The sequence below is a fragment of the Ascaphus truei genome, chromosome 3 (assembly GCF_040206685.1).
Source record: "Ascaphus truei isolate aAscTru1 chromosome 3, aAscTru1.hap1, whole genome shotgun sequence".
Lineage (NCBI taxonomy): Eukaryota > Metazoa > Chordata > Amphibia > Anura > Ascaphidae > Ascaphus > Ascaphus truei.
In genome coordinates, this window is record NC_134485.1 from 65657483 (window position 1) to 65673509 (window position 16027).

Genomic DNA, 16027 nt, shown 5'->3' on the forward strand with positions numbered 1-16027 from the left:
TTATTAAAAAATGTTGCAGTTGAAATATACAGGTTTATAATTTCACCAATATAGTTGCTATAACTCTACAATCTATTATTGTAGTTCCCATGGCACAAGGGGAAGGAAGAGGATTATATGGATTTTGAATCACAAACCTGAAACGCTGCTTTAAATATTATTAGATGATGATGTTAGATACTCTTGAGGTGATACATTTCAGTACAGGATCTTGCCAGCAGTAAGTTACCCAAGTTTGTCACACGCTGCTGCACTCTTGTCCTCTGGTTTCTTTCTGATGGCATTCTTTTGTTGTGTGTGTGTATGTGTGTGTCTGTGTGTGAGCTCTGGTCTTTTAAGGCTGACAGCTGCATAAAAATAGATTTGGGAAGCAAAAACAATTCATGAGAGGTTATTCATTCATACAGGGTGTGTCAGCTATTGCTACATAACTCTTACTCATTTTGGAATGAAATCTGATTGTGCTAGCTATCTCAGAATGAGGAATACTTTCAGATCCACCCCACTAAAATATATTCATGTGATTAATCATAGAGCATTGTATTAGACTGATGAGTGCAGCTTTGTGCACTTCCGGTTTCGAGTTTTCCATAAATGGGCCAATTACAGAGGAATGGGGCTTTAAACATTTTGCATTCCAAAAGACCAAGGATTATCAACTATGAAATAAATCAATTTAAAAGTGGAACATTTGATGACAAATAAAAATACCAGTTGTGGATACATTTGCATGTCTCAGACTGCAACCCTGTCTTTTCCCATTATCTCATTGGCATTTAAGGTCCAGGAGGTTAGAATGAAGCTCTCCCCTCAGCCCGATGCAGTCTAAAGGTTAATATGGTAACCTAAAATAACCCACCATTTTCTTCAAATTTAGCTTCTAGATATTAAACATAAAAAATAATTAAAGTCAAAGAGCGGGACACGCTCAGGGGGCACGATACTAACATTATATGACTTAAACTTGTGGCTTCTGGGGGAGATTGCTGATTTAAAAATGTAAAGGTATTAGGAAATCGGGGTGTAAGTTCATAGTTTGCTTAGTCCAGGGGTGAGCAAACTTTTTATGCCGAGCCCCCCTTTTTATCCATGATATTTCTCGGGGCCCCCCCTGCCTGATGTAATCAAAATCACATGAAGAAAAAAAACCCTTTATTAAACAGTATACAATGTAAATACAAATATGTCTAAATACTTACATCTTTTCAACAGCTCGCGCTTGCAAAATTAGGCTGCGTCCAGGCTGCCGCTGAGAGCGGTGACATCACCAACTCTCCAAGCATGAGAACAGGGTGTCCTGCATAATTTTGCAAGCACGGGCAGGGAAGTGTTTACACTTCATTTTTTCAAAAAATTTTTTTTTATTATTTCTGTACATTCATAGTATGATTGATATAGTGGCAGCCTACCCTTTCACTTGCAGAGGATCGCAGCGAAGCAGGTTGCCAGCGGAGGAGAGCAGGACCACAGCGCTATTGCAGGGCAGACACCGGAAGGAGGGGCATTTGACATCACAGCGCTCGGGCGTGCTCCTCCCCCGTACCTCCGAATCACGTGGCCGCCACCTGTACTATCCTGTTCGGCCGCCCGCGCACATCTTCGGCTGCCCGCCCGCGCACATCTTCTTGGCTGCCTGCGCACCCAGGTTTTGCCGCACGCGCCACCTCTAAATAATCTTGCGCCCTGGGCACCACCCTAAATCTTGCGCCCCGGGATGGCTAGAAGGGGAAAATTCTCAACATGGGAGTTTTTACTCCTGAGCTGAAGTAACAGTTTGGTTTGTAGCATTATAAAGATTATGCTTCTGTTTACTTCTACCTCTGTATGCCCATAATACCCAACTAAATAATGAATTTTAAGTTTTGACTGAGGTAGTACAGTTAAGTAAAATTAAAAAAAAAAAAAAATAAACATTTAAATGTCTTGACATTTGTCTCCTTTTTTAGCAGTTGGTGGATCGTGCACTAGCAGCAATGTTCTTGTTTGTGTGCATGCTTAAGTATTGTGCATTATACAGGTGTATGTTTATTCTTGGTATCTACTGTGCTTATTCATATTTTTTACTATGGAAGATGTCACATTGTCAACATCTTACATTTCACGTCCCTGTGACTGCTGCACATGGATCACAGCTATAGCCATTTGGGGGAATAATAATAATGTTTATAAGTCGGTAATGTCTGTCAGATATTTGGCCCATACTTACTAAGCAGTGCTGTTCGATAGGACCCATTGAGGTACCTGAAGAAACCTTTATCACACATTTATACCACTTGGCAAATATCCTTTTATCGCCATAGTGCCCAAACAGTTCTCAGTAGGTTGGCATCCTCCCCATGAAAGTACTCTACTAGTCCCTAGTACAGGAACAAATATTTGCAGTGGTTTCCTTCAGTGGGAAGAAAACCTGCAGTGGTCTTTGCTCATAATTTAAAGATGATATTGAAATGTATTGTTTTGTGATCTCCCAAAGATCAAAGTTCCCCAATGTATTGAGGCCACATATTTTTTATTTGAAAACCACGATATTCACATGCACGTGTGTGTGTTCATATAGAAAAATTGCTTTTGCTTTATCAAGAAGTCTTATTCTAACTTCTGAAAGTAGAGATCTTTGCAGAAACTGCTGCAGACTTGGAGAGAAAAGAATCCCCCCATAAAGGTAATCAAATGTAATGTAATAGTGAAAAATGTAAAAGTAATCTTTGAAATGGTAATCGTCAACTAAAATATAGGGCGGGGTGAGGGGGAGAGCTGAATAATAAAACCAGAGGTGCCAATAAGAAATATGTTTTTAAATGTTTGAGTGATCTCTATACCAAAAACCACCCAAAATGCCACTGTCCAGCTCACTATATATGGCTGTGGATAAGAACAAAGGTCCACATAGGCATTAGGTGGCTTGATAGAGGTCCCAAGATAGGTGATTAAGATCACCAAATGGAGGGGACTTGCCGCCGCCGTATTGTGAGTTTGTCACAGTAATGGCAGTGATCCGTTCTAAAGTAAAGTACCTAGCAACTATAGAATCAATAGGCCCCCTTTGTAATGCTTCCAGTGAACATCTATGTAAGGTAGATACAATGTTGCAATGTCCTCATTTACAGAAGGTAGTCATTAGAGACTAGGGTAGAAGAGAGCTACCCCATTTCTGTGAGGACGCAATTAACCCTCTAAGGATGATAATACTGTTATAAAAACAAGGTAGATAATCACTTTACGACCGGAGCCAGCCCTAACCAGGAATTGGGCAGACCCTACTATGGGGGCAATTCTAGGATAGGAATGCAAAGATTGCTCTGGGGAATCAGCGACGTCCTCACCTATGACGTCAACGGAAGCACAAGATTAAAATGGTGTTCTGCACACCACTTGTCTCTCCCCAGTCGATAGATGCCGAGTTACATTTTTATCCTGCTTTTTTTAATCCTCTATGCCGAGTTGGAGCGGGGTTGAGGGTAGATGATCATGGTGCCCTATATACATTGTGACACCTGCCTTCTGCTAGTGTTGTGTTCCTATCCCCCCTATATTTTAGTTGACTATTACCATTAAAGATTCCGTTTATTTTTGTCACTATTACATTTGATTACCTATATGCGGTGATAGTGCTTTGCGAGATTATTTTCCCTACAAGTCTCACACTGTCCAACTTGAGCACCTTCTGTATTTATACTTGCCAGGCTGAGCTAGGGGAACTGTTTTATTTATTATCTTGACAGCAAACCATACCGAAGCTTCTTTAAATTGAGATGGGGAGGACTGTGTCCTGTGTAATAAATGATAAAAGAAAATACAAAACGATACCTATCTCAACAACTCAGATGTAGAAATCTACTCTGCCTCACTTTAAAATGTTTATTTTATAGGGACTTCCCCAACTTTTCCTTTAAGCCACTCTTCCTTAGCACTTACACACGTTGCTAATGTTAAACATTATCCTTGGAGTGCTAATCTTGAAGTTGCCTGTCAAATGTCTTTTTGTAAATTTAGGCCAATAATATTTATAACTATTGTATGCTATAACTAGGGATTCTGTTTTTCTGTTAATTGTATTAAATTCAGTGTTTATCATTGTTAACAATGGGAAAAAAAATGGATATACAGTACTTGAATCCGGTGTTTATCAGTGCACGTTTTTTGTTTCCATACTCCCCCTTGGTGCCTTTGTCTCCTACCTGTGGATGCGTTGCAACAAGAGATAGCATTTAATAAGAAAGTATGCTTATTTTCAGGTGTTAATTGGTTTTAAACAAAAGTACCACATGATCAATCGGTGGTGTTTAGGTTAAAACGGTAATCCCTAGTTATAACTTGATGTGTGCTATATAGGAATTAAAGACACTGCACGCAGGTAAAATTGTCAATTTTAAGAAATATATCAAGAATTTCACAGCTATATAACATTATTGCACATATCAAATATTTACCAAATATAATTTAGATCTAAGAAATATACAATACATGAGACTCCCATTCTGGCTTCCCGCCCTCACCCGTGACGCGAAACCGGAAGTGACGCGACGGCATAGACTGGCATTGAACTACACTGTGAGGGGAAAGTGAAGCACCGAACAGCAGCCTGCTTCTATCGGCGGTTCTCTCCACCACCCAATCTTATAATGGAAAATGTGAGTTTCCTGATCACCTGTGCATAATACATTTGTATAGTTCATACTATTTGCACTATTTGTGGTTTTCTTTATTTTCATATCACCCACTTCACTGAGGGGATACAGACTCCAGTAACACAAAGGGCTCCAGTCAGAGAGAGAAGGATCTCTGACATGCAGTGATTTTATACGATTTTTGTGAGTTCATTTCTTATGTTTTACATCGTTTTAAAGCAGTGAATTACCATCTGCACTATATATATTTATATTCTTTTACATATCACGAGATCCAGCGCTCCTCCTCAACCCCAAGAAAAGAATACATGAGAATAGCAGTCTACCGGTGGGAATGAGACAATGGCATAAAGTTTCAGGGTACAAGCCCCTGTGTCAGGTGTTGCCTACAATACAGGCGGGCCCCACTCGCATGGCGGGTTCGGTTCCATCTCCCCATAGCGCACAAATGCTAAATGTGTGTAGCGCGCACAAATTCTATGTTCACCGGCAATTCCCGTCCCTCCTCCCTGTCCCAGAATGCAGCATTCTGCGCATGCGCGGAGTCGGCATTCCCTTCTGCGCATACGCAGAAAAATGACTGCAGTCAGGGCAACAGCACCGCCATATTGACGGAACGCTGAGAAGCGGGGCCCTACTGTACCCCTAAAGTCTCTTTTAAATAGTTGTTCGAACTGGAGGAAAAGGGGGTTCTTCCACCATCCCCCGCCGAGTCCGGCATCCTCTAGATAGGACGTGTCAAAGCATTAAGTATACGGCCGAAATCGCCAACCAAGTCCCTTCCCTCTGTAAACTCTCCAGATGCTCCATAGCAATCCCCACTGCCTCCCAACAACATATCCCAACTCGAAACCAAGCCCCTGGTAGATCATGCAAGATACCTCCCCTCCATTCATGCTTCTCATGTTGCTATGTAACGTCCCCCCTCACCATAACAGCATATTTGCAACACAGCCAACAAGTTAACAATTTAAATATATATATATATATATATCTCAAAGTATCTTGCATGACAAATACAATTCCAATAAACTCTGTTCCCAGGCATGATATAATGCATGCATATGACAAGGAGTAAACCTAACCTTCGATCACAAAATGTAATACAAAGGGATATGAGCTTAATTGATTAAGGCTATGACAGAGATCATAAAAAAAGGGGAGGAAGACAAAAAGAAAACGGGGGGGGGGAAAGGACCAAAGCCTCCCAACCTAATCAAAACAAAGAAAAATATTAATTAAAGTATTTATACACCGATTTCATAAATATAGTGCATAGTACAAGTGGGCGATCTAACCTATGATAAATCACTCAATAGGCACATGGAAGGAGCTATATCAAAGGCATTTGTGTGTTAACTCATATTGTATTACAAGTTCAACATATATTGGATACTTAGCCTAGATCTGCTCCTATTTTCTTGCTAAAATGCAGCAAACGGCTTGCTCAACAGTGACCTCCGTCACTGAGATATATCTGAAATTGATCAGGAATAAAGCCCGGGAAGTGACCACGCAAGGTACATGATCATGCACTGTAGACGGTCACCCGCCAAAAGGGAAGTGCAGGCACGACTTCGCAGAGTGAGCATCCTCTGCTGCATGCGCCATGCTCATCATGCTGAACACACGGCCTTTGTCGTGCCAGTCACTTCAATAAAGCTTAAAGCTCATCATTCCACAAATAGTTCTATAATGCATTATCTTATAGGAAGCAATTAAGATCCAGTTCCTTGTTTGTTCCCAAGGGAACCACGATTTGTAATTGGTCTATACAAATGCCTCCCTCTGTGGCAGATCTCCCACTTGTTCAACAATCTGAATTGTATTCTTTTTGGTAAACATTTACAAAAGATACGCCCTTTCCTCTGCTGTTCGACTGCTAAAACTCTGACTCAGGCCCTCATTCTCTCCCGTCTTGATTACTGGAACCTCCTGCTGTCCGGCCTTCCTGCCTCTCACCTGTCTCCCATACAATCTATCCTTAACGCTGCTGCCAGAATCACTCTGCTCTTTCCTAAATATGTCCCTGCGTCTCCCCTGCTCAAATCACTCTTCTGGCTTCCTATCAAATCCCGTATCACACACTCAATTCTCCTCACTTTTAAAGCTTTACACTGTTCTGCTCCTCCTTACATCTCAGCCCAAATTTCTCGCTATACACCATCCCGACTCTTGCGTTCTGCTCAAGGATGCCTTCTCTCTACCCCTTTAGTATCTAAAGCCCTTCCCCGCCTTAAACCCTTCTCACTGACTGCCTCACTCCTCTGGAATGCCCTTCCCCTCAATATCCGACTTGCACCCTCTCTATCCACCTTTTAAAACCCACCTGCTTAAGGAAGCATATGAGTAGCTCGATGGCTGATAATTAACACCTCTTACATTAACCTTGGCCCTTTGCAGACTCGCTTACCAGAATGCCCTCCTACTGTCTCTGTATGTTCGTCCTACCAACCAATTAGATTGTAAGCTCTTCTGAGCAGGGACTCCTCTTCCTAAATGTTACTTTTATGTCTGAAGCACTTTTCCCCTTTGTGTTATTTATATCTTATTATTTATGATTGTAACTATTACTGCTAGGAAGCGCTATGTACATTAATGGCGCTATACAAATAAAACATACATACACATACAATTGTTAGCTGTGAATTTGTTGATGATATATTTTCAATTTTCAAAACTTTTACCTGCGTGCAGTGTCTTTTTAATTCCTTTGTTGTTTATCTTCTTAGGTGGTGTATGTTTTTCCATCTTAGACACATACACACACACACATAGGTTATTGTCTTCATTATATATTTGTTCCTATTTGGATGTTCCTCCTTTCAGAAATTCTGGTATATATAATTTCTGTAGATTCTCTACATTTTGACAGTTTTTTTTTTTAAATACAAAATTCAAATTGTTAAAAGTTTGCGATTTTGCAGGTTTTGCCTGAATTTCGCAAAAGTAAAATATGTCAAGGGTAATTTCATCTTAATATGGAATAAAGATCTTTTAACCTACATATTGACATTTAATGCTTCGTGATTTTTTTGGCAAACGTTGTAATTTTAACACAAGATTGCATATTTCTAATTTTAATCCCATAGGGCAGTAACTTTTTTTTGCATGCAAAGAAAAAACTGATCAAAAAACCTCGTCATATATGTACTAAATGAAACAAAAGCTATTTTAACGTAGCACTTACTAACCAAATGTAACCCTGGTGCACTTCATTTTAAACTTTATATGGAAAATAAGTAGTGGAGCGAACAGTGGTCAGGTTTCTTACGTTCTTTGTGGTTTGGAGAAAGTTCTCCTCACCTGCAGTTGAAATGGAAGGACCCCTCTTTCCTGATGGTTTTGTCACTGCGAATTCCCACAATTGTTCTGGTGTATAGTGTTTTCCCTCCATAGACCTTTAATGCGGTTGAATTAAGAGTAGAGCCTAGGTGAAAGTCCTACAAAGTTATAGAACATAGTTAAGTCTAATTGTACTAAATGTTTTCGTTAATAAAATCAGATTACTGTTTTTGCTAAATTCAGGAAGGCATATTTTTTCGTTGTACTGTTAGATGTCTGTCCCTGTGCCTAGTGCTTCTAAATTGCTACAGTGCTAGCACAATCACTTGTAATAATTGTGCTATTTTTAAGGGTAGTAAGCATAATGATAGGTTGTGTAACATTTGGACTGAGATTTTTGTATTATGTGGGAAAATAGTATTAAACCATAAATGGCATACTCAGAGCTGCGAAAATAGAGCTACGGTGCACTGAACAGCCAGAAATGTACTTCACCACAACATAGAAAAACCACTGCACCCACTGCCCCCCTGGAACCTTTTGCACTGCATCACCTATACTGAGCACCCCTAACAACCTTCCTTACCCCTGTGCCTCTCCATTTGTCAGCTATGGGGACCATCAGTTTGTAGGAGCCGCTGCCGGTATCAAAACTGCTGCGTGTCTGGGCTGCTCTGAACACAGACAGACAGAAGCACAACCTGGGTAGGAGGAGGAGATGAAGCAGCAGTTTTTATATCAGCAGCGACCCCCTACACCCTGACAGCACGTGTGGCTGGCACGACGAGACCGTGGCACTTGCCCAGCAGGAAAATGCACATGCCTCTGGCGAGCTGATGAGTGGTTTTTTTACATCCTTGATTATAAGCCGAACATATGATTTGTCTAGGATTGTGGCATGAACATTGCTAGCACCAAAAACTTCAACTTTTTCAGCACTTTGTACAAACAACTTCAGCACTCAAAACATTAGTACAATGGCTTGAATTATTTTTGTTTGTTTGTATACTTTTACATTTTTCTTGTTTAAGTATATCAACACCTAGTCAAGGGTAATGATACACCACTTGCTCAAAGCGCCCTGCTATTCAGTTGCTTCTATAGATTATTTTGGGGGGTAGGGAGGGCATAAAGGCTAGTTGTTATACAATTTCCTTTAGGATCAAGTTTCAAATGTCATAAGACTGTTCTATTTGATGATTGTGCATGATGTTAACTAGCTCGTTAAGTTACCACTATCATTTTGAATGGTCCCCTTGGGTCAAAGCTGAATTTTAGTACAGCATTGTGGCAATAGTTGAAATTCTCTTCAATGTTTCCAAACCAACCAAATGTTGTGTACTGTTTATACAATCTTTGTAAATTGTAAATCCAATTTTTTTTTTTTAATTTAAATGAACTATGCAACCTTTGTTGATTAGAAAGATAGTGGAAGAACAATAATTACGAGGTAAGGTTAGATTTACACGGACTGAAAGAAAAATTGAAACCTATTTTTTTTTTTACTGAAGAAGCAAACGAGCGATTACATTCCCGTAAATTAAATTTTCAAAGGATGACAATCACATTTAGAAATTGTTTAGAAAAATAACTTTTTGGCGGATATATAAAATTCCTGTAGCTGAGGGCTAGATTAAAGAAAATGACACACTCCACCTGATGGACACTCGGCCACACCAGCCGTTCCGCCAATAAGGTAAGTACGTTAAGGAGTTTTAGCAGTTAGGGAAGGGGTTTAGGTTTCTAGGGTAGGTTTAGCGTTGGTATTTGGGTTTAAGATTAGGGGGTTTAGGGTAAGGTTAAGGGCTTACCTTGGTGGCGAAACGGCCGTCGGAGAGATGTCCCTGCGACGAGGTGAGTAGTGGCTAAACGCCGGCAGCGACTTGGTGGTGGCAAAACGACAGCGACCAAATGCCCTGCACATATCTGCTTGAAGGTGCTGTCATAAACAGGGCAAAGGGAAATTAATGACAGAGCAGTCATTCACTGCATGTAGCGCTACTCAATGCATTGTGGGTGTGATGTCATATAACAGAGACTTAGCACTGCCTCCAAGGGCATGCAAGTGTGTGGGGTCTCACTCTCTCGCAGTGGGCCACCGTGCCATACACATAATGGTCATAGAAGTTATGAATGACATGACCATACACTACCTTTTCTTTAAAACCTCCCAAAGCAAACGCATGGTAATATCTTATGATAAGCTAGATGGATTTACATCATGTCAGAAGGTATGAGCTGCTGTGTGCCAAATCCAGTGCAAAGCCATCTAGCCAATGGGGATATGGAGGGGCCAGAATTTAGTTGAAAAAACATAAATTACACCTTTTTAAAGAAGCTTTTCCTGCAGCTCATGCAGCACATCTCTTTCGAGGTGACCAATAGGCTGTGGTCAGTAGGAGATTCTACTTGGTACCTTTCTACCCTACCCTGTAAGGCAAAAAAAATATCTTGAGTTTTGTAGTACGCAGATTTTTTTTGTATCACCTTTGTTCTCTTGGGATGAGATTTGAGAAGTGTAGGATGGGGTTTGAATGATGTTATATTTTGGGTTCAGAAAATTGAATGAATGTGCACTAGTCTGAGATAATAGCATTTAAAAAAAATGTTTGCCATTTTACATGTTTCTGCCATTCATTAAGTATTAATTATGCATGTTCCATGCTGCGTTTTATTTTTAATTTTTTTTGAGCTATTTTGATTTTGGAAGATGATCACTGTAAATTAGGTCTCAGTGGATTTAGTCAATGGGTGTTTTTGAATATGTCTTAACTAAATCTCTTTACCTGTTTAGCAGAGTATTTAGGCTTAAGAACATTATAATGTAACACTTCATTACTCAAAGCAATATGTAGGTTAATTATGTGCCTGCTGCTGTATATATTGTGGCCTATTCAGTTGGTTGGAGCATGCCCATATAAATATTTATTTGAATGACCCTCGAATAACATTTAATAAACCAATATAGAGACTAAACTATTCAATACTAGACTTCCCCAGTAATGTAGAGCACCTAAACATTAGATTACATTTAGATTATTAGATTATTTCTATTAGATTAGATTTCTAAATAGTTCCCCAGAAATTAATGATACTACATTTTTGTTAGCTCATGAATATTTTAGGAGCGGTGTTCCTTCAAGAGGTAACATCATGCCTTTTGTCCTAACTTAAAAGAAAAGAGAACAAGGAAGTTATGAACTCCAAAAAGAACTAGCCAAACTGGAAGCATTAATAAAACTTCCACCTCAGAACAACTAACTAATTAATAACATCTGTCAGAAGTCAGCCAAACTCTCTACGTTTGGATAAAATAGAAAAATCACTAAAATGGACAAATCAATAATTCTAGACCATGCGTAATAACGCAGATAAACTTCTAGCTAACAAACTAAGGAAGAAATTAAACAATAGGTCAACTTCTGTTACTAACTAAAAAGATGAATTGACCCATGTACTATAAATAAAAACTTTACAGAATACTAGTCTAAATTGTATAATCTATTCAGCACTGAGGAAATCACCAATAAAAACACTACAACAATCAGACCTTCTAGATACATTTTTGACTAATATCCCTAATTGAAAACTTAGAGGTGTGGCCCAACTAAATGTTAGGGACTCCAATATCACAAGAACAGGTGTCCTCTGCTATAAAGTGAAGGGTGAAAATCATCAAGAAGCGCAAATCATGTGGAAAATAAAGAAAGACAACAAACTTATGGTGCAGTATTGTGTGAACTTTGTGTGATAAATGGCTGTGGTTAGGTGCTCAGAATACTCACAAACGTGAGAAGTACGCAGGCATATAAAGGTATCTTTAACCCATGGGATGAGGCCAATTAGTTGGATAGGAACCGCACTGCTAATCAGGTATACTGTAGCGCTCTGGTACACTTGCGTCCCCTTAGAAATAAAATGAACCGGACATAGTGCAGACTGTACATAGAATATTTATAAAAACAAGCAAAATCCAATCAACTCACATGGTGATGGAAAGAAACAAGCGTGTAGATCACAAAGTGGATCTCTGCAAGACCGGGAGAGTGGTATCTCTGCTTTTCCTCTGTTCAGCTATGCGTGTCACGGATGCGTCTCACCGAGGACCGGAAGTGACGTCATCCGCTCTCAGAGGCTCCGGTTTCGTCTCAGGGCGTCACTCTACGCGTTTCACCTTGTAGGTTTCTTCAGGAGTGATTTTCCATAGTGTATGAGCAACTTTTATACTCTAATCTCTACTCTCATAGGTGGGGAGTGAATTGGATAATTGAACACATTTAATTGAGATGGCCAAAAGCTGCTGATATTGACAATTACTACATCTAGGTAAAAGCAATCAGTATATCTACATAGATGCAGGTGATACAGGTTAAAACATTTAATATATGAGTACTTAATTAAAAACATGTTTACACATAAGATAAAAAATGGCATTTAATAGCCATTGGTGGATAGCCTAAGCTATATATTTATTTTTTGGGGATGGATTACTGTAAACCTGGGCTGTTGTTCCTGAAGATCCTGACACCTTTCTACCTGCTGTGTAGATCAATGCTTTTTACCTTTGACCTGCTGTAAGTAGGCATTGCTATAGAGCCAAGACATACATGTTTTATCCAGATTGAAAAGAACTTATTACACTATTGTATGCATTTATTTTTTATTTTTCATGGTGTATCCCTGCTATCTTCGCTCCCTTCCCATCCCGGACAAGCTACTATTGAAAGGAATCTGTACACATTCCTGGAAGGTTGAGAATTTGATCAGTGATCACCTTGACACATTTGTTTTGAATTTTAATTTTGTGCACTATTTTATCACAGATTGGGTGTGGTTAGCGCCGGTAACAAATCACTTTAAGTTCACTTAATTTCCACCTCTTGCCAGAAAAGAAATTTCTGTATACACATCAATCGGGAAATTGTGGATTGGAGAAGAGGGGCAGCACCAATTTTTTATGCATTTATTTTATCTGAATTGTAAAATTACGTTCAAATAGAAATGTATATGAATTTTACCATGTCCCCTCATCCGTCCTTCTTTCATCCCTATTATAATTTCTGAACATTTTCAAAATAAACAGTTGAAAAAATAAAATAAAATGGGTGAGCTAAAGGAGTTGTTTCTCCTAACTTTAAACTAAACTTATATTAGCTTGGTGCAAGCACAAAAAAAAAAAAATCCTATAGTAGCGCACACCTCAGGGGTCATATATTTGGCTGCATGAATGTGGCATCAAATATGTAGGACAAACTAGAAGGCAATTCAGAAGATGCATTCTGGAGCATGTGACCTCCATTTGCAATTGTCACCCATTTCACATCATGTGAGATGCACAGAGGCAACACAACAGCCCTCAAATTTCAGGGGATAGACAAGATCCCCCAAAATATTAGAAAAGAGAATTGGGACAAAATCCTGCTTCAACTTGAAGCGAAGTGGCTATACACGCTAGGTACCCTCTCCGCATGGACAAAATGAGAACTTTGTATATACACCATTTATCTAACTGAGACCAAATTGAAATAATAAACGTTTACAAAACTGAACGTTTTTAAAAATCAAAGTGCATTTGAAGTATATACCACTTTCTTATATAAACAAATAATAGGTCTCATACAAAGCATCATAAGGGCAGGTCCATACTGCCTTCGCCCGCATGGAGGCGTGCACGTCCATGACGTCGCCCGCGTGAAGCGGGTATGTTTTCTGGACATGCGAGACGCGCTGTCGGGGGACGTGTCTAGGGTGACGTCACAGAGCTGGTTCACCCTCATTGGGCTCGCTCCCTCTTGCTGCCGCCCGCGTGGTCTATGGGTGCGATCAATGCCTTAAAGCAATGTGATCGCGCCGCGCTCGGACGCCTCCATGCAGTCTGCAGCAGCATGGACTTGGCCTAAACCTATCAGAACAACCCTACCACACATGCTGTGTATTTATTTATTTATTTATTTATAAAATATTTTACCAGGAAGTAATACATTGAGAGTTACCTCTCGTTTTCAAGTATGTCCTGGGCACCGAGTAAAACAAATAGTACATGGTTACAAGTACAGTTACATAAATGAACAGGGTATACATTATATACAAGACATTGCGTGCACAGTTAAAGAAAATATATATTATGAGCGTATGAAACAGTTACAGACCAGATTAAAATGTGAGACAGCCTTAGATTTGAAAGAACTTAAACTGGTGGTGGATGTGAGAGTCTGGTAGGTTGTTCCAGTTTTGGGGTGCACGGAAGGAGAAGGAGGAACGTCCGGATACTTTGTTGAGCCTTGGGACCATGAATAGTCTTTTGGAGTCTGATCTCAGGTGATAAGTGCTGCAGGTGGTAGGGGTGAGGAGCTTTGTATAGATTTGTGTGTGTACTTAAGTTTATTTCTTTTCATTTTCTAATTTCAAATCAGCATCTCTATTACTGATTCCCATTTTGGCATCATTTTTACAATATTACTAAAACACTCTGACTACTAAAGCCAATTTGTTTCTAGTCAGCCATAATGTAACACGTAACCTACAACAAATGGAGTACTATGGTAACAATTACCTATAAATAGACCCCTGAGAGAACCAACACCACCCGGAAGAAACTGAGATAATTAGTGAAACGTACGTCGGGTCTTGGACGTGACGAGCAGCCTCTAGGCAGAGAGGGAGAGATATGCACGAGCCTGCATCTGGGGGTCTTGGGCTTAGAAGCTTATGTACGATGTAGTTTTAGATTGAAAGATATCATTCATTACTTAGCTCATGCTTGGCACTAAAGGCTATTAGGTTAAAGATATTGAGTGATTAGTACATCTGAACCTCTTCGTGATACTATATTGCGGGGCTAGTGATTCACAATAATAGCATAGTTATATCTCCTCCTGTCAGTACTGTGCCAGGAACACTCTCCTTAGAGTCCTCCATTTCATTTATCCACTATATTCCTCTATCTCATAGATTTGCACTAATAGAGCTGCAATTTATCCAAGAAGTACTACAGGGAGTTGCAAGACTCCTATATAGCAACTTATGAGAGATATACTTTAATTAAACTGGATATACACACTGTCACAGAAGACCTGAACTTAACCCTGGGATAGATGCACCAGATAGGACAAAGCAGTTAAATAAAGAGTGTTTATTCCAGCCGGATCCAGCAATTACAACATACAGAGACACAGATGAAAGCTATACTCGCTAAAACGTTATACCGGGGGAATCCTAGCTAACTAGGTGCTGAGCGCTTCATTGAAGGCTTAACATGGGCTTGCTTCCACACTCCATTAGGGTAGGGACCGTCCAGACCTCTGGTACAATTCCCAGCAGTGCACTTTCAATTTCCCCGCTCAAAAATCTTGCTCTCCGCTTCTCCGGCAATACACAGTCCTTAGCTGAAATTTCCCGCTTGGTTAGGCTCCCAGCCTCATTTTCAGGTGTCTGCACAGCCTCAGAGCACAACGCTTAGTTCACCTCCATGTCAGGATCAGAATGAGCCTGGGTTACTTTTCAAAGATTCCCCGCTACAATAAGAAATCATGGTAGAAGGGTTGGTGACCAATCAGGACGCAAAGGCCCTTCTGCATGCGCCAATCAGGGCTGGGTGCGAGAGTTAAAGTTATTTGGAGGGAAATACAGATAGGCCAATGGGAGTAGCACCTACAAGCGGGGCTCGGCAACGACTTTCCCAGGCCGGCAGGATATTCCCTGCTGGGCTGGTGCTGCTCTGGCTGGAGATGCAGCCATATACTCTGCTTATTGGACGGATGGCCCCCTGGCTTGATGTCTGCCCCCGGCCACTCTTCTTTGTCCCTACACCTCACTTACCCCTCTCAGCAATAACCATTTCTCCGGACATGTGGGCTGCACAAAGGGTTTCTCAGCACCGTATGTCCATAGACTGTGGCCAAGCGTTATTGTTGCACAAAACACATTTTTACTCTTTCAGCACAGTTTATATGGGATCCAAGGACTAACGGGCATGTAAAACAGGGTAGCTAAGGGGTCTGGTGGCCACATCAGTCCCATGGAAGGACGAGCAGGGACCGGCTTAACCTTTATTATACTGGTTCCTGGGCTCCTTTCCGTCACACCTTCAGCTTTTTTTTTTACCTTTAGTATAT

General features: G+C 40.3%; 1 protein-coding gene and 1 long non-coding RNA gene across 7 annotated transcripts in view; one reads left to right on the forward strand and one right to left on the reverse strand.

Moving 5' to 3' along the window:
* Positions 1 to 16027, forward strand: part of TAOK1 (TAO kinase 1) — a 108167-nt gene that overhangs the window by 25374 nt on the left and 66766 nt on the right. The gene's annotated exons all lie outside the window — the stretch shown is intronic.
* LOC142491519 (uncharacterized) overlaps positions 50 to 16027 on the reverse strand; it is a 57203-nt gene continuing 41225 nt past the window's right edge. Inside the window, exons 2-4 of the long non-coding RNA XR_012800419.1 lie at positions 9725 to 9852; positions 7935 to 8071; positions 50 to 347 (exon numbers count right to left, since the gene is read on the reverse strand). This is a non-coding gene — a long non-coding RNA (uncharacterized LOC142491519). The remainder of the gene's footprint in view (positions 348 to 7934; positions 8072 to 9724; positions 9853 to 16027) is intronic.